Source organism: Hoplias malabaricus, chromosome 7 (assembly GCF_029633855.1).
Source record: "Hoplias malabaricus isolate fHopMal1 chromosome 7, fHopMal1.hap1, whole genome shotgun sequence".
Classification (NCBI taxonomy): domain Eukaryota; kingdom Metazoa; phylum Chordata; class Actinopteri; order Characiformes; family Erythrinidae; genus Hoplias; species Hoplias malabaricus.
In genome coordinates, this window is record NC_089806.1 from 3,210,931 (window position 1) to 3,228,516 (window position 17,586).

Consider the following 17,586-nt stretch of genomic DNA (forward strand, 5'->3'; position numbering starts at 1 on the left):
TGGGGGTGAGCCACACTTTGCAAAACCTCAGTTGGTCACTGAATGACATGTGTCATAAAATAGCCAAAGGTTTGCTCCAGGTGAGGCTCGAACTCACAACCTCGGCATGGCTTCACCTGTACTGCTGTATAAGTACCGCGCGCTAACCGATTGCGCCACTGGAGCTGTTGTAAAGGTGTGAAGCTATGACTTTAAACCACTTTGAATCTTCAATAAACTTGGGACTGGGTAAGCTAATGACAGCGAATGAAACTGTGTGGTTTCCAGCCTGCATCTCTGCCAATATGTCTCTTATTCCTCTTCCAAATATCTGAACTTAACACATGGAGATCTTGTCCCAAAATAATGAAGCGCATCACGTGGGTGTACTCACAAACCATCATACAGGAGATAAAGTCATTTTTGATATTAACTTTTGAAACATTCACCTATAAAACAGTGCTCTTCAGACTCTCTCCTGGTAGAGATTTCATGACGATGTTAACAGATAATTGAATAAAGATTTTGTATAAAATGTTACTCTTAATATTGAAGCTCCAGGCAAGTTGCAATCTCACCGCTTCGACTGATATTCCTGATGTTTTAGGCTGTTAGGGTATGGGTGTGGGTTTGATCTCCATTTCTGGCCGGATTGTCAACTGTCTCTTGTGGTATGCCCTGGTGATCATAGTTGAAAAGTTGTAGCTGAGATGTGCTATTTCAAACTCTTGGGTTCAACCTTAAGACTTGTTGTAGTCGTGGCCGAGTGGTTAAGGCGATGGACTCGAAATCCATTGGGTTCTTCCCGCGCAGGTTCGAATCCTGCCGACTACGAATACGTTCTGTGGTATCATGGCATTAGCTGGAATATCAGGTGGTATTGTCCTCATCTTCTAGATGGTTTTCCAAAGTTTTCTTCCATCATCAGACGTCCCCCCATCACGCCTTCCGTTTGCTCAATGATAACTATCTCTCTCTCATTCATCCAACGTACCCTTCCATCAACCATTCTTCCCTGTCTCTCCCTTTCGTCAATCAACCCAAACATTTCCCTCCATCTCTGTTTCAGATGCCTCTCTTGCCGTGTCTCTTGCTCTACCTCAGGCTGATCCACACTTTCCTCTGAGGTTTGTGACTGCCCTTCTCATACTGCATCTGCCTGCTTCATTTGACCCTCCCTCATGCTTATACCAGCTACCCTTGCTAATTCCACCGACTGCCTTTAATATGCCGATTCGTTACCTGGATTCATGTCATGTTTTCTGGTCTACTGTCATCATAGTTATATTTCTGCACAAGTCTTACTTTGGCTGCTGTTTAGACCAAATCTTCATGTCCCTCATTCTTCTTTGAATCAGTCCCCAAATGACTCTCCTCCTGATGGAGATTATGGGGTGAAAACTTGACTCAAGCTCAGTAATCACCAGTCACATCTGATAATTTAATGTACTGCTTACAGACTCCTTGTACAGGATACTACTCAATAACAGTTTATTCCAAAGTCTAAGCAAATGTGCCCCTAAGCTCCATAGGATTTATTAAATGTTTATAGTTTACAGAACATACAGTCATAAAATTATTCCATTTACCCTTTATGTCAGTTCTTTGTGTTTTATGACCTAACGCTGCAGTATAGAATACTAAGGGAGCTAATACTCAACAGGTCACAAATCAGCTCTATTTACCTTTTGAACCGGAATCTCCTCTCAGTCCGTATGAACCTCTAGTACATCATATCAGCAGTTTAACCCTTAATGCTTCTCATTTCAGCTCACATTGGGGGTGAGCCACACTTTGCAAAACCTCAGTTGGTCACTGAATGACATGTGTCATAAAATAGCCAAAGGTTTGCTCCAGGTAAGGCTCGAACTCACAACCTCAGCATGGCTTCACCTGTACTGCTGTATAAGTACCGCGCGCTAACCGATTGCGCCACTGGAGCTGTTGTAAAGGTGTGAAGCTATGACTTTAAACCACTTTGAATCTTCAATAAACTTGGGACTGGGTAAGCTAATGACAGCGAATGAAACTGTGTGGTTTCCAGCCTGCATCTCTGCCAATATGTCTCTTATTCCTCTTCCAAATATCTGAACTTAACACATGGAGATCTTGTCCCAAATTAATGAAGCGCATCACGTGGGTGTACTCACAAACCATCATACAGGAGATAAAGTCATTTTTGATATTAACTTTTGAAACATTCACCTATAAAACAGTGCTCTTCAGACTCTCTCCTGGTAGAGATTTCATGACGATGTTAACAGATAATTGAATAAAGATTTTGTATAAAATGTTACTCTTAATATTGAAGCTCCAGGCAAGTTGCAATCTCACCGCTTCGACTGATATTCCTGATGTTTTAGGCTGTTAGGGTATGGGTGTGGGTTTGATCTCCATTTCTGGCCGGATTGTCAACTGTCTCTTGTGGTATGCCCTGGTGATCATAGTTGAAAAGTTGTAGCTGAGATGTGCTATTTCAAACTCTTGGGTTCAACCTTAAGACTTGTTGTAGTCGTGGCCGAGTGGTTAAGGCGATGGATTCGAAATCCATTGGGTTCTTCCCGCGTAGGTTCGAATCCTGCCAGCTGCGAATACGTTCTGTGGTATCATGTCATTAGCTGAAATGTCTGGTGGTATTGACCTCATCTTCTAGATGGTTTTCCAAAGTTTTCTTCCATCATCAGACGTCCCCCCATCACGCCTTCCGTTTGCTCAATGATAACTATCTCTCTCTCATTCATCCAACGTACCCTTCCATCAACCATTCTTCCCTGTCTCTCCCTTTCGTCAATCAACCCAAACATTTCCCTCCATCTCTGTTTCAGATGCCTCTCTTGCCGTGTCTCTTGCTCTACCTCAGGCTGATCCACACGTTCCTCTGAGGTTTGTGACTGCCCTTCTCATACTGCATCTTCCTGCTTCATTTGACCCTCCCTCATGCTTATACCAGCTACCCTTGCTAATTCCACCGACTGCCTTTAGTATGCCGATTCGTTACCTGGATTCATGTCATGTTTTCTGGTCTACTGTCATCATAGTTATATTTCTGCACAAGTCTTACTTTGGCTGCTGTTTAGACCAAATCTTCATGTCCCTCATTCTTCTTTGAATCAGTCCCCAAATGACTCTCCTCCTGATGGAGATTATGGGGTGAAAACTTGACTCAAGCTCAGTAATCACCAGTCACATCTGATAATTTAATGTACTGCTTACAGACTCCTTGTACAGGATACTACTCAATAACAGTTTATTCCAAAGTCTAAGCAAATGTGCCCCTAAGCTCCATAGGATTTATTAAATGTTTATAGTTTACAGAACATACAGTCATAAAATTATTCCATTTACCCTTTATGTCAGTTCTTTGTGTTTTATGACCTAACGCTGCAGTATAGAATACTAAGGGAGCTAATACTCAACAGGTCACAAATCAGCTCTATTTACCTTTTGAACCGGAATCTCCTCTCAGTCCGTATGAACCTCTAGTACATCATATCAGCAGTTTAACCCTTAACGCTTCTCATTTCAGCTCACATTGGGGGTGAGCCACACTTTGCAAAACCTCAGTTGGTCACTGAATGACATGTGTCATAAAATAGCCAAAGGTTTGCTCCAGGTGAGGCTCGAACTCACAACCTCGGCATGGCTTCACCTGTACTGCTGTATAAGTACCGCGCGCTAACCGATTGCGCCACTGGAGCTGTTGTAAAGGTGTGAAGCTATGACTTTAAACCACTTTGAATCTTCAATAAACTTGGGACTGGGTAAGCTAATGACAGCGAATGAAACTGTGTGGTTTCCAGCCTGCATCTCTGCCAATATGTCTCTTATTCCTCTTCCAAATATCTGAACTTAACACATGGAGATCTTGTCCCAAAATAATGAAGCGCATCACGTGGGTGTACTCACAAACCATCATACAGGAGATAAAGTCATTTTTGATATTAACTTTTGAAACATTCACCTATAAAACAGTGCTCTTCAGACTCTCTCCTGGTAGAGATTTCATGACGATGTTAACAGATAATTGAATAAACATTTTGTATAAAATGTTACTCTTAATATTGAAGCTCCAGGCAAGTTGCAATCTCACCGCTTCGACTGATATTCCTGATGTTTTAGGCTGTTAGGGTATGGGTGTGGGTTTGATCTCCATTTCTGGCCGGATTGTCAACTGTCTCTTGTGGTATGCCCTGGTGATCATAGTTGAAAAGTTGTAGCTGAGATGTGCTATTTCAAACTCTTGGGTTCAACCTTAAGACTTGTTGTAGTCGTGGCCGAGTGGTTAAGGCGATGGACTCGAAATCCATTGGGTTCTTCCCGCGCAGGTTCGAATCCTGCCGACTACGAATACGTTCTGTGGTATCATGGCATTAGCTGGAATATCAGGTGGTATTGTCCTCATCTTCTAGATGGTTTTCCAAAGTTTTCTTCCATCATCAGACGTCCCCCCATCACGCCTTCCGTTTGCTCAATGATAACTATCTCTCTCTCATTCATCCAACGTACCCTTCCATCAACCATTCTTCCCTGTCTCTCCCTTTCGTCAATCAACCCAAACATTTCCCTCCATCTCTGTTTCAGATGCCTCTCTTGCCGTGTCTCTTGCTCTACCTCAGGCTGATCCACACTTTCCTCTGAGGTTTGTGACTGCCCTTCTCATACTGCATCTGCCTGCTTCATTTGACCCTCCCTCATGCTTATACCAGCTACCCTTGCTAATTCCACCGACTGCCTTTAATATGCCGATTCGTTACCTGGATTCATGTCATGTTTTCTGGTCTACTGTCATCATAGTTATATTTCTGCACAAGTCTTACTTTGGCTGCTGTTTAGACCAAATCTTCATGTCCCTCATTCTTCTTTGAATCAGTCCCCAAATGACTCTCCTCCTGATGGAGATTATGGGGTGAAAACTTGACTCAAGCTCAGTAATCACCAGTCACATCTGATAATTTAATGTACTGCTTACAGACTCCTTGTACAGGATACTACTCAATAACAGTTTATTCCAAAGTCTAAGCAAATGTGCCCCTAAGCTCCATAGGATTTATTAAATGTTTATAGTTTACAGAACATACAGTCATAAAATTATTCCATTTACCCTTTATGTCAGTTCTTTGTGTTTTATGACCTAACGCTGCAGTATAGAATACTAAGGGAGCTAATACTCAACAGGTCACAAATCAGCTCTATTTACCTTTTGAACCGGAATCTCCTCTCAGTCCGTATGAACCTCTAGTACATCATATCAGCAGTTTAACCCTTAATGCTTCTCATTTCAGCTCACATTGGGGGTGAGCCACACTTTGCAAAACCTCAGTTGGTCACTGAATGACATGTGTCATAAAATAGCCAAAGGTTTGCTCCAGGTGAGGCTCGAACTCACAACCTCAGCATGGCTTCACCTGTACTGCTGTATAAGTACCGCGCGCTAACCGATTGCGCCACTGGAGCTGTTGTAAAGGTGTGAAGCTATGACTTTAAACCACTTTGAATCTTCAATAAACTTGGGACTGGGTAAGCTAATGACAGCGAATGAAACTGTGTGGTTTCCAGCCTGCATCTCTGCCAATATGTCTCTTATTCCTCTTCCAAATATCTGAACTTAACACATGGAGATCTTGTCCCAAATTAATGAAGCGCATCACGTGGGTGTACTCACAAACCATCATACAGGAGATAAAGTCATTTTTGATATTAACTTTTGAAACATTCACCTATAAAACAGTGCTCTTCAGACTCTCTCCTGGTAGAGATTTCATGACGATGTTAACAGATAATTGAATAAAGATTTTGTATAAAATGTTACTCTTAATATTGAAGCTCCAGGCAAGTTGCAATCTCACCGCTTCGACTGATATTCCTGATGTTTTAGGCTGTTAGGGTATGGGTGTGGGTTTGATCTCCATTTCTGGCCGGATTGTCAACTGTCTCTTGTGGTATGCCCTGGTGATCATAGTTGAAAAGTTGTAGCTGAGATGTGCTATTTCAAACTCTTGGGTTCAACCTTAAGACTTGTTGTAGTCGTGGCCGAGTGGTTAAGGCGATGGATTCGAAATCCATTGGGTTCTTCCCGCGTAGGTTCGAATCCTGCCAGCTGCGAATACGTTCTGTGGTATCATGTCATTAGCTGAAATGTCTGGTGGTATTGACCTCATCTTCTAGATGGTTTTCCAAAGTTTTCTTCCATCATCAGACGTCCCCCCATCATGCCTTCCGTTTGCTCAATGATAACTATCTCTCTCTCATTCATCCAACGTACCCTTCCATCAACCATTCTTCCCTGTCTCTCCCTTTCGTCAATCAACCCAAACATTTCCCTCCATCTCTGTTTCAGATGCCTCTCTTGCCGTGTCTCTTGCTCTACCTCAGGCTGATCCACACGTTCCTCTGAGGTTTGTGACTGCCCTTCTCATACTGCATCTTCCTGCTTCATTTGACCCTCCCTCATGCTTATACCAGCTACCCTTGCTAATTCCACCGACTGCCTTTAGTATGCCGATTCGTTACCTGGATTCATGTCATGTTTTCTGGTCTACTGTCATCATAGTTATATTTCTGCACAAGTCTTACTTTGGCTGCTGTTTAGACCAAATCTTCATGTCCCTCATTCTTCTTTGAATCAGTCCCCAAATGACTCTCCTCCTGATGGAGATTATGGGGTGAAAACTTGACTCAAGCTCAGTAATCACCAGTCACATCTGATAATTTAATGTACTGCTTACAGACTCCTTGTACAGGATACTACTCAATAACAGTTTATTCCAAAGTCTAAGCAAATGTGCCCCTAAGCTCCATAGGATTTATTAAATGTTTATAGTTTACAGAACATACAGTCATAAAATTATTCCATTTACCCTTTATGTCAGTTCTTTGTGTTTTATGACCTAACGCTGCAGTATAGAATACTAAGGGAGCTAATACTCAACAGGTCACAAATCAGCTCTATTTACCTTTTGAACCGGAATCTCCTCTCAGTCCGTATGAACCTCTAGTACATCATATCAGCAGTTTAACCCTTAACGCTTCTCATTTCAGCTCACATTGGGGGTGAGCCACACTTTGCAAAACCTCAGTTGGTCACTGAATGACATGTGTCATAAAATAGCCAAAGGTTTGCTCCAGGTGAGGCTCGAACTCACAACCTCGGCATGGCTTCACCTGTACTGCTGTATAAGTACCGCGCGCTAACCGATTGCGCCACTGGAGCTGTTGTAAAGGTGTGAAGCTATGACTTTAAACCACTTTGAATCTTCAATAAACTTGGGACTGGGTAAGCTAATGACAGCGAATGAAACTGTGTGGTTTCCAGCCTGCATCTCTGCCAATATGTCTCTTATTCCTCTTCCAAATATCTGAACTTAACACATGGAGATCTTGTCCCAAAATAATGAAGCGCATCACGTGGGTGTACTCACAAACCATCATACAGGAGATAAAGTCATTTTTGATATTAACTTTTGAAACATTCACCTATAAAACAGTGCTCTTCAGACTCTCTCCTGGTAGAGATTTCATGACGATGTTAACAGATAATTGAATAAAGATTTTGTATAAAATGTTACTCTTAATATTGAAGCTCCAGGCAAGTTGCAATCTCACCGCTTCGACTGATATTCCTGATGTTTTAGGCTGTTAGGGTATGGGTGTGGGTTTGATCTCCATTTCTGGCCGGATTGTCAACTGTCTCTTGTGGTATGCCCTGGTGATCATAGTTGAAAAGTTGTAGCTGAGATGTGCTATTTCAAACTCTTGGGTTCAACCTTAAGACTTGTTGTAGTCGTGGCCGAGTGGTTAAGGCGATGGACTCGAAATCCATTGGGTTCTTCCCGCGCAGGTTCGAATCCTGCCGACTACGAATACGTTCTGTGGTATCATGGCATTAGCTGGAATGTCAGGTGGTATTGTCCTCATCTTCTAGATGTTTTTCCAAAGTTTTCTTCCATCATCAGACGTCCCCCCATCACGCCTTCCGTTTGCTCAATGATAACTATCTCTCTCTCATTCATCCAACGTACCCTTCCATCAACCATTCTTCCCTGTCTCTCCCTTTCGTCAATCAACCCAAACATTTCCCTCCATCTCTGTTTCAGATGCCTCTCTTGCCGTGTCTCTTGCTCTACCTCAGGCTGATCCACACTTTCCTCTGAGGTTTGTGACTGCCCTTCTCATACTGCATCTTCCTGCTTCATTTGACCCTCCCTCATGCTTATACCAGCTACCCTTGCTAATTCCACCGACTGCCTTTAATATGCCGATTCGTTACCTGGATTCATGTCATGTTTTCTGGTCTACTGTCATCATAGTTATATTTCTGCACAAGTCTTACTTTGGCTGCTGTTTAGACCAAATCTTCATGTCCCTCATTCTTCTTTGAATCAGTCCCCAAATGACTCTCCTCCTGATGGAGATTATGGGGTGAAAACTTGACTCAAGCTCAGTAATCACCAGTCACATCTGATAATTTAATGTACTGCTTACAGACTCCTTGTACAGGATACTACTCAATAACAGTTTATTCCAAAGTCTAAGCAAATGTGCCCCTAAGCTCCATAGGATTTATTAAATGTTTATAGTTTACAGAACATACAGTCATAAAATTATTCCATTTACCCTTTATGTCAGTTCTTTGTGTTTTATGACCTAACGCTGCAGTATAGAATACTAAGGGAGCTAATACTCAACAGGTCACAAATCAGCTCTATTTACCTTTTGAACCGGAATCTCCTCTCAGTCCGTATGAACCTCTAGTACATCATATCAGCAGTTTAACCCTTAACGCTTCTCATTTCAGCTCACATTGGGGGTGAGCCACAATTTGCAAAACCTCAGTTGGTCACTGAATGACATGTGTCATAAAATAGCCAAAGGTTTGCTCCAGGTGAGGCTCGAACTCACAACCTCGGCATGGCTTCACCTGTACTGCTGTATAAGTACCGCGCGCTAACCGATTGCGCCACTGGAGCTGTTGTAAAGGTGTGAAGCTATGACTTTAAACCACTTTGAATCTTCAATAAACTTGGGACTGGGTAAGCTAATGACAGCGAATGAAACTGTGTGGTTTCCAGCCTGCATCTCTGCCAATATGTCTCTTATTCCTCTTCCAAATATCTGAACTTAACACATGGAGATCTTGTCCCAAAATAATGAAGCGCATCACGTGGGTGTACTCACAAACCATCATACAGGAGATAAAGTCATTTTTGATATTAACTTTTGAAACATTCACCTATAAAACAGTGCTCTTCAGACTCTCTCCTGGTAGAGATTTCATGACGATGTTAACAGATAATTGAATAAAGATTTTGTATAAAATGTTACTCTTAATATTGAAGCTCCAGGCAAGTTGCAATCTCACCGCTTCGACTGATATTCCTGATGTTTTAGGCTGTTAGGGTATGGGTGTGGGTTTGATCTCCATTTCTGGCCGGATTGTCAACTGTCTCTTGTGGTATGCCCTGGTGATCATAGTTGAAAAGTTGTAGCTGAGATGTGCTATTTCAAACTCTTGGGTTCAACCTTAAGACTTGTTGTAGTCGTGGCCGAGTGGTTAAGGCGATGGACTCGAAATCCATTGGGTTCTTCCCGCGCAGGTTCGAATCCTGCCGACTACGAATACGTTCTGTGGTATCATGGCATTAGCTGGAATGTCAGGTGGTATTGTCCTCATCTTCTAGATGGTTTTCCAAAGTTTTCTTCCATCATCAGACGTCCCCCCATCACGCCTTCCGTTTGCTCAATGATAACTATCTCTCTCTCATTCATCCAACGTACCCTTCCATCAACCATTCTTCCCTGTCTCTCCCTTTCGTCAATCAACCCAAACATTTCCCTCCATCTCTGTTTCAGATGCCTCTCTTGCCGTGTCTCTTGCTCTACCTCAGGCTGATCCACACTTTCCTCTGAGGTTTGTGACTGCCCTTCTCATACTGCATCTTCCTGCTTCATTTGACCCTCCCTCATGCTTATACCAGCTACCCTTGCTAATTCCACCGACTGCCTTTAATATGCCGATTCGTTACCTGGATTCATGTCATGTTTTCTGGTCTACTGTCATCATAGTTATATTTCTGCACAAGTCTTACTTTGGCTGCTGTTTAGACCAAATCTTCATGTCCCTCATTCTTCTTTGAATCAGTCCCCAAATGACTCTCCTCCTGATGGAGATTATGGGGTGAAAACTTGACTCAAGCTCAGTAATCACCAGTCACATCTGATAATTTAATGTACTGCTTACAGACTCCTTGTACAGGATACTACTCAATAACAGTTTATTCCAAAGTCTAAGCAAATGTGCCCCTAAGCTCCATAGGATTTATTAAATGTTTATAGTTTACAGAACATACAGTCATAAAATTATTCCATTTACCCTTTATGTCAGTTCTTTGTGTTTTATGACCTAACGCTGCAGTATAGAATACTAAGGGAGCTAATACTCAACAGGTCACAAATCAGCTCTATTTACCTTTTGAACCGGAATCTCCTCTCAGTCCGTATGAACCTCTAGTACATCATATCAGCAGTTTAACCCTTAACGCTTCTCATTTCAGCTCACATTGGGGGTGAGCCACAATTTGCAAAACCTCAGTTGGTCACTGAATGACATGTGTCATAAAATAGCCAAAGGTTTGCTCCAGGTGAGGCTCGAACTCACAACCTCGGCATGGCTTCACCTGTACTGCTGTATAAGTACCGCGCGCTAACCGATTGCGCCACTGGAGCTGTTGTAAAGGTGTGAAGCTATGACTTTAAACCACTTTGAATCTTCAATAAACTTGGGACTGGGTAAGCTAATGACAGCGAATGAAACTGTGTGGTTTCCAGCCTGCATCTCTGCCAATATGTCTCTTATTCCTCTTCCAAATATCTGAACTTAACACATGGAGATCTTGTCCCAAAATAATGAAGCGCATCACGTGGGTGTACTCACAAACCATCATACAGGAGATAAAGTCATTTTTGATATTAACTTTTGAAACATTCACCTATAAAACAGTGCTCTTCAGACTCTCTCCTGGTAGAGATTTCATGACGATGTTAACAGATAATTGAATAAAGATTTTGTATAAAATGTTACTCTTAATATTGAAGCTCCAGGCAAGTTGCAATCTCACCGCTTCGACTGATATTCCTGATGTTTTAGGCTGTTAGGGTATGGGTGTGGGTTTGATCTCCATTTCTGGCCGGATTGTCAACTGTCTCTTGTGGTATGCCCTGGTGATCATAGTTGAAAAGTTGTAGCTGAGATGTGCTATTTCAAACTCTTGGGTTCAACCTTAAGACTTGTTGTAGTCGTGGCCGAGTGGTTAAGGCGATGGACTCGAAATCCATTGGGTTCTTCCCGCGCAGGTTCGAATCCTGCCGACTACGAATACGTTCTGTGGTATCATGGCATTAGCTGGAATGTCAGGTGGTATTGTCCTCATCTTCTAGATGGTTTTCCAAAGTTTTCTTCCATCATCAGACGTCCCCCCATCACGCCTTCCGTTTGCTCAATGATAACTATCTCTCTCTCATTCATCCAACGTACCCTTCCATCAACCATTCTTCCCTGTCTCTCCCTTTCGTCAATCAACCCAAACATTTCCCTCCATCTCTGTTTCAGATGCCTCTCTTGCCGTGTCTCTTGCTCTACCTCAGGCTGATCCACACTTTCCTCTGAGGTTTGTGACTGCCCTTCTCATACTGCATCTTCCTGCTTCATTTGACCCTCCCTCATGCTTATACCAGCTACCCTTGCTAATTCCACCGACTGCCTTTAATATGCCGATTCGTTACCTGGATTCATGTCATGTTTTCTGGTCTACTGTCATCATAGTTATATTTCTGCACAAGTCTTACTTTGGCTGCTGTTTAGACCAAATCTTCATGTCCCTCATTCTTCTTTGAATCAGTCCCCAAATGACTCTCCTCCTGATGGAGATTATGGGGTGAAAACTTGACTCAAGCTCAGTAATCACCAGTCACATCTGATAATTTAATGTACTGCTTACAGACTCCTTGTACAGGATACTACTCAATAACAGTTTATTCCAAAGTCTAAGCAAATGTGCCCCTAAGCTCCATAGGATTTATTAAATGTTTATAGTTTACAGAACATACAGTCATAAAATTATTCCATTTACCCTTTATGTCAGTTCTTTGTGTTTTATGACCTAACGCTGCAGTATAGAATACTAAGGGAGCTAATACTCAACAGGTCACAAATCAGCTCTATTTACCTTTTGAACCGGAATCTCCTCTCAGTCCGTATGAACCTCTAGTACATCATATCAGCAGTTTAACCCTTAACGCTTCTCATTTCAGCTCACATTGGGGGTGAGCCACAATTTGCAAAACCTCAGTTGGTCACTGAATGACATGTGTCATAAAATAGCCAAAGGTTTGCTCCAGGTGAGGCTCGAACTCACAACCTCGGCATGGCTTCACCTGTACTGCTGTATAAGTACCGCGCGCTAACCGATTGCGCCACTGGAGCTGTTGTAAAGGTGTGAAGCTATGACTTTAAACCACTTTGAATCTTCAATAAACTTGGGACTGGGTAAGCTAATGACAGCGAATGAAACTGTGTGGTTTCCAGCCTGCATCTCTGCCAATATGTCTCTTATTCCTCTTCCAAATATCTGAACTTAACACATGGAGATCTTGTCCCAAAATAATGAAGCGCATCACGTGGGTGTACTCACAAACCATCATACAGGAGATAAAGTCATTTTTGATATTAACTTTTGAAACATTCACCTATAAAACAGTGCTCTTCAGACTCTCTCCTGGTAGAGATTTCATGACGATGTTAACAGATAATTGAATAAAGATTTTGTATAAAATGTTACTCTTAATATTGAAGCTCCAGGCAAGTTGCAATCTCACCGCTTCGACTGATATTCCTGATGTTTTAGGCTGTTAGGGTATGGGTGTGGGTTTGATCTCCATTTCTGGCCGGATTGTCAACTGTCTCTTGTGGTATGCCCTGGTGATCATAGTTGAAAAGTTGTAGCTGAGATGTGCTATTTCAAACTCTTGGGTTCAACCTTAAGACTTGTTGTAGTCGTGGCCGAGTGGTTAAGGCGATGGATTCGAAATCCATTGGGTTCTTCCCGCGCAGTTTCGAATCCTGCCGACTACGAATACGTTCTGTGGTATCATGGCATTAGCTGGAATGTCAGGTGGTATTGTCCTCATCTTCTAGATGGTTTTCCAAAGTTTTCTTCCATCATCAGACGTCCCCCCATCACGCCTTCCGTTTGCTCAATGATAACTATCTCTCTCTCATTCATCCAACGTACCCTTCCATCAACCATTCTTCCCTGTCTCTCCCTTTCGTCAATCAACCCAAACATTTCCCTCCATCTCTGTTTCAGATGCCTCTCTTGCCGTGTCTCTTGCTCTACCTCAGGCTGATCCACACTTTCCTCTGAGGTTTGTGACTGCCCTTCTCATACTGCATCTTCCTGCTTCATTTGACCCTCCCTCATGCTTATACCAGCTACCCTTGCTAATTCCACCGACTGCCTTTAATATGCCGATTCGTTACCTGGATTCATGTCATGTTTTCTGGTCTACTGTCATCATAGTTATATTTCTGCACAAGTCTTACTTTGGCTGCTGTTTAGACCAAATCTTCATGTCCCTCATTCTTCTTTGAATCAGTCCCCAAATGACTCTCCTCCTGATGGAGATTATGGGGTGAAAACTTGACTCAAGCTCAGTAATCACCAGTCACATCTGATAATTTAATGTACTGCTTACAGACTCCTTGTACAGGATACTACTCAATAACAGTTTATTCCAAAGTCTAAGCAAATGTGCCCCTAAGCTCCATAGGATTTATTAAATGTTTATAGTTTACAGAACATACAGTCATAAAATTATTCCATTTACCCTTTATGTCAGTTCTTTGTGTTTTATGACCTAACGCTGCAGTATAGAATACTAAGAGAGCTAATACTCAACAGGTCACAAATCAGCTCTATTTACCTTTTGAACCGGAATCTCCTCTCAGTCCGTATGAACCTCTAGTACATCATATCAGCAGTTTAACCCTTAACGCTTCTCATTTCAGCTCACATTGGGGGTGAGCCACAATTTGCAAAACCTCAGTTGGTCACTGAATGACATGTGTCATAAAATAGCCAAAGGTTTGCTCCAGGTGAGGCTCGAACTCACAACCTCGGCATGGCTTCACCTGTACTGCTGTATAAGTACCGCGCGCTAACCGATTGCGCCACTGGAGCTGTTGTAAAGGTGTGAAGCTATGACTTTAAACCACTTTGAATCTTCAATAAACTTGGGACTGGGTAAGCTAATGACAGCGAATGAAACTGTGTGGTTTCCAGCCTGCATCTCTGCCAATATGTCTCTTATTCCTCTTCCAAATATCTGAACTTAACACATGGAGATCTTGTCCCAAAATAATGAAGCGCATCACGTGGGTGTACTCACAAACCATCATACAGGAGATAAAGTCATTTTTGATATTAACTTTTGAAACATTCACCTATAAAACAGTGCTCTTCAGACTCTCTCCTGGTAGAGATTTCATGACGATGTTAACAGATAATTGAATAAAGATTTTGTATAAAATGTTACTCTTAATATTGAAGCTCCAGGCAAGTTGCAATCTCACCGCTTCGACTGATATTCCTGATGTTTTAGGCTGTTAGGGTATGGGTGTGGGTTTGATCTCCATTTCTGGCCGGATTGTCAACTGTCTCTTGTGGTATGCCCTGGTGATCATAGTTGAAAAGTTGTAGCTGAGATGTGCTATTTCAAACTCTTGGGTTCAACCTTAAGACTTGTTGTAGTCGTGGCCGAGTGGTTAAGGCGATGGACTCGAAATCCATTGGGTTCTTCCCGCGCAGGTTCGAATCCTGCCGACTACGAATACGTTCTGTGGTATCATGGCATTAGCTGGAATGTCAGGTGGTATTGTCCTCATCTTCTAGATGGTTTTCCAAAGTTTTCTTCCATCATCAGACGTCCCCCCATCACGCCTTCCGTTTGCTCAATGATAACTATCTCTCTCTCATTCATCCAACGTACCCTTCCATCAACCATTCTTCCCTGTCTCTCCCTTTCGTCAATCAACCCAAACATTTCCCTCCATCTCTGTTTCAGATGCCTCTCTTGCCGTGTCTCTTGCTCTACCTCAGGCTGATCCACACTTTCCTCTGAGGTTTGTGACTGCCCTTCTCATACTGCATCTTCCTGCTTCATTTGACCCTCCCTCATGCTTATACCAGCTACCCTTGCTAATTCCACCGACTGCCTTTAATATGCCGATTCGTTACCTGGATTCATGTCATGATTTCTGGTCTACTGTCATCATAGTTATATTTCTGCACAAGTCTTACTTTGGCTGCTGTTTAGACCAAATCTTCATGTCCCTCATTCTTCTTTGAATCAGTCCCCAAATGACTCTCCTCCTGATGGAGATTATGGGGTGAAAACTTGACTCAAGCTCAGTAATCACCAGTCACATCTGATAATTTAATGTACTGCTTACAGACTCCTTGTACAGGATACTACTCAATAACAGTTTATTCCAAAGTCTAAGCAAATGTGCCCCTAAGCTCCATAGGATTTATTAAATGTTTATAGTTTACAGAACATACAGTCATAAAATTATTCCATTTACCCTTTATGTCAGTTCTTTGTGTTTTATGACCTAACGCTGCAGTATAGAATACTAAGGGAGCTAATACTCAACAGGTCACAAATCAGCTCTATTTACCTTTTGAACCGGAATCTCCTCTCAGTCCGTATGAACCTCTAGTACATCATATCAGCAGTTTAACCCTTAACGCTTCTCATTTCAGCTCACATTGGGGGTGAGCCACACTTTGCAAAACCTCAGTTGGTCACTGAATGACATGTGTCATAAAATAGCCAAAGGTTTGCTCCAGGTGAGGCTCGAACTCACAACCTCGGCATGGCTTCACCTGTACTGCTGTATAAGTACCGCGCGCTAACCGATTGCGCCACTGGAGCTGTTGTAAAGGTGTGAAGCTATGACTTTAAACCACTTTGAATCTTCAATAAACTTGGGACTGGGTAAGCTAATGACAGCGAATGAAACTGTGTGGTTTCCAGCCTGCATCTCTGCCAATATGTCTCTTATTCCTCTTCCAAATATCTGAACTTAACACATGGAGATCTTGTCCCAAAATAATGAAGCGCATCACGTGGGTGTACTCACAAACCATCATACAGGAGATAAAGTCATTTTTGATATTAACTTTTGAAACATTCACCTATAAAACAGTGCTCTTCAGACTCTCTCTTGGTAGAGATTTCATGACGATGTTAACAGATAATTGAATAAAGATTTTGTATAAAATGTTACTCTTAATATTGAAGCTCCAGGCAAGTTGCAATCTCACCGCTTCGACTGATATTCCTGATGTTTTAGGCTGTTAGGGTATGGGTGTGGGTTTGATCTCCATTTCTGGCCGGATTGTCAACTGTCTCTTGTGGTATGCCCTGGTGATCATAGTTGAAAAGTTGTAGCTGAGATGTGCTATTTCAAACTCTTGGGTTCAACCTTAAGACTTGTAGTCGTGGCCGAGTGGTTAAGGCGATGGACTCGAAATCCATTGGGTTCTTCCCGCGCAGGTTCGAATCCTGCCGACTACGAATACGTTCTGTGGTATCATGGCATTAGCTGGAATGTCAGGTGGTATTGTCCTCATCTTCTAGATGGTTTTCCAAAGTTTTCTTCCATCATCAGACGTCCCCCCATCACGCCTTCCGTTTGCTCAATGATAACTATCTCTCTCTCATTCATCCAACGTACCCTTCCATCAACCATTCTTCCCTGTCTCTCCCTTTCGTCAATCAACCCAAACATTTCCCTCCATCTCTGTTTCAGATGCCTCTCTTGCCGTGTCTCTTGCTCTACCTCAGGCTGATCCACACTTTCCTCTGAGGTTTGTGACTGCCCTTCTCATACTGCATCTTCCTGCTTCATTTGACCCTCCCTCATGCTTATACCAGCTACCCTTGCTAATTCCACCGACTGCCTTTAATATGCCGATTCGTTACCTGGATTCATGTCATGATTTCTGGTCTACTGTCATCATAGTTATATTTCTGCACAAGTCTTACTTTGGCTGCTGTTTAGACCAAATCTTCATGTCCCTCATTCTTCTTTGAATCAGTCCCCAAATGACTCTCCTCCTGATGGAGATTATGGGGTGAAAACTTGACTCAAGCTCAGTAATCACCAGTCACATCTGATAATTTAATGTACTGCTTACAGACTCCTTGTACAGGATACTACTCAATAACAGTTTATTCCAAAGTCTAAGCAAATGTGCCCCTAAGCTCCATAGGATTTATTAAATGTTTATAGTTTACAGAACATACAGTCATAAAATTATTCCATTTACCCTTTATGTCAGTTCTTTGTGTTTTATGACCTAACGCTGCAGTATAGAATACTAAGGGAGCTAATACTCAACAGGTCACAAATCAGCTCTATTTACCTTTTGAACCGGAATCTCCTCTCAGTCCGTATGAACCTCTAGTACATCATATCAGCAGTTTAACCCTTAACGCTTCTCATTTCAGCTCACATTGGGGGTGAGCCACACTTTGCAAAACCTC

At 42.4% G+C, this 17,586-nt stretch overlaps 20 non-coding genes across 20 annotated transcripts; 10 read left to right on the forward strand and 10 right to left on the reverse strand.

Annotated features, from left to right (window-relative positions):
• Positions 1–72: 72 nt before the first annotated feature.
• trnai-uau (transfer RNA isoleucine (anticodon UAU)) lies at positions 73–165 on the reverse strand. The gene is given in 2 exon segments: positions 73–108; positions 128–165. It is a non-coding gene; the product is annotated as a tRNA-Ile (tRNA).
• A 566-nt stretch (positions 166–731) lies between these two features.
• trnas-cga (transfer RNA serine (anticodon CGA)) lies at positions 732–813 on the forward strand. Its single transcript has one exon. It is a non-coding gene; the product is annotated as a tRNA-Ser (tRNA).
• Positions 814–1,828: 1,015 nt separating this feature from the next.
• trnai-uau (transfer RNA isoleucine (anticodon UAU)) lies at positions 1,829–1,921 on the reverse strand. Its single transcript is given in 2 exon segments — positions 1,829–1,864; positions 1,884–1,921. It is a non-coding gene; the product is annotated as a tRNA-Ile (tRNA).
• Positions 1,922–2,487: 566 nt separating this feature from the next.
• Positions 2,488–2,569, forward strand: trnas-cga (transfer RNA serine (anticodon CGA)). The gene has a single exon. It is a non-coding gene; the product is annotated as a tRNA-Ser (tRNA).
• Positions 2,570–3,584: 1,015 nt separating this feature from the next.
• On the reverse strand, positions 3,585–3,677 carry trnai-uau (transfer RNA isoleucine (anticodon UAU)). The gene is given in 2 exon segments: positions 3,585–3,620; positions 3,640–3,677. It is a non-coding gene; the product is annotated as a tRNA-Ile (tRNA).
• Positions 3,678–4,243: 566 nt separating this feature from the next.
• trnas-cga (transfer RNA serine (anticodon CGA)) lies at positions 4,244–4,325 on the forward strand. Its single transcript has one exon. It is a non-coding gene; the product is annotated as a tRNA-Ser (tRNA).
• A 1,015-nt stretch (positions 4,326–5,340) lies between these two features.
• trnai-uau (transfer RNA isoleucine (anticodon UAU)) lies at positions 5,341–5,433 on the reverse strand. Its single transcript is given in 2 exon segments — positions 5,341–5,376; positions 5,396–5,433. It is a non-coding gene; the product is annotated as a tRNA-Ile (tRNA).
• Positions 5,434–5,999: 566 nt separating this feature from the next.
• Positions 6,000–6,081, forward strand: trnas-cga (transfer RNA serine (anticodon CGA)). The gene has a single exon. It is a non-coding gene; the product is annotated as a tRNA-Ser (tRNA).
• Positions 6,082–7,096: 1,015 nt separating this feature from the next.
• On the reverse strand, positions 7,097–7,189 carry trnai-uau (transfer RNA isoleucine (anticodon UAU)). The gene is given in 2 exon segments: positions 7,097–7,132; positions 7,152–7,189. It is a non-coding gene; the product is annotated as a tRNA-Ile (tRNA).
• A 566-nt stretch (positions 7,190–7,755) lies between these two features.
• On the forward strand, positions 7,756–7,837 carry trnas-cga (transfer RNA serine (anticodon CGA)). Its single transcript has one exon. It is a non-coding gene; the product is annotated as a tRNA-Ser (tRNA).
• Positions 7,838–8,852: 1,015 nt separating this feature from the next.
• trnai-uau (transfer RNA isoleucine (anticodon UAU)) lies at positions 8,853–8,945 on the reverse strand. Its single transcript is given in 2 exon segments — positions 8,853–8,888; positions 8,908–8,945. It is a non-coding gene; the product is annotated as a tRNA-Ile (tRNA).
• A 566-nt stretch (positions 8,946–9,511) lies between these two features.
• On the forward strand, positions 9,512–9,593 carry trnas-cga (transfer RNA serine (anticodon CGA)). The gene has a single exon. It is a non-coding gene; the product is annotated as a tRNA-Ser (tRNA).
• Positions 9,594–10,608: 1,015 nt separating this feature from the next.
• Positions 10,609–10,701, reverse strand: trnai-uau (transfer RNA isoleucine (anticodon UAU)). Its single transcript is given in 2 exon segments — positions 10,609–10,644; positions 10,664–10,701. It is a non-coding gene; the product is annotated as a tRNA-Ile (tRNA).
• Positions 10,702–11,267: 566 nt separating this feature from the next.
• trnas-cga (transfer RNA serine (anticodon CGA)) lies at positions 11,268–11,349 on the forward strand. The gene has a single exon. It is a non-coding gene; the product is annotated as a tRNA-Ser (tRNA).
• A 1,015-nt stretch (positions 11,350–12,364) lies between these two features.
• On the reverse strand, positions 12,365–12,457 carry trnai-uau (transfer RNA isoleucine (anticodon UAU)). Its single transcript is given in 2 exon segments — positions 12,365–12,400; positions 12,420–12,457. It is a non-coding gene; the product is annotated as a tRNA-Ile (tRNA).
• A 566-nt stretch (positions 12,458–13,023) lies between these two features.
• On the forward strand, positions 13,024–13,105 carry trnas-cga (transfer RNA serine (anticodon CGA)). Its single transcript has one exon. It is a non-coding gene; the product is annotated as a tRNA-Ser (tRNA).
• Positions 13,106–14,120: 1,015 nt separating this feature from the next.
• trnai-uau (transfer RNA isoleucine (anticodon UAU)) lies at positions 14,121–14,213 on the reverse strand. Its single transcript is given in 2 exon segments — positions 14,121–14,156; positions 14,176–14,213. It is a non-coding gene; the product is annotated as a tRNA-Ile (tRNA).
• Positions 14,214–14,779: 566 nt separating this feature from the next.
• trnas-cga (transfer RNA serine (anticodon CGA)) lies at positions 14,780–14,861 on the forward strand. The gene has a single exon. It is a non-coding gene; the product is annotated as a tRNA-Ser (tRNA).
• A 1,015-nt stretch (positions 14,862–15,876) lies between these two features.
• On the reverse strand, positions 15,877–15,969 carry trnai-uau (transfer RNA isoleucine (anticodon UAU)). Its single transcript is given in 2 exon segments — positions 15,877–15,912; positions 15,932–15,969. It is a non-coding gene; the product is annotated as a tRNA-Ile (tRNA).
• Positions 15,970–16,532: 563 nt separating this feature from the next.
• On the forward strand, positions 16,533–16,614 carry trnas-cga (transfer RNA serine (anticodon CGA)). The gene has a single exon. It is a non-coding gene; the product is annotated as a tRNA-Ser (tRNA).
• Positions 16,615–17,586: the final 972 nt, after the last annotated feature.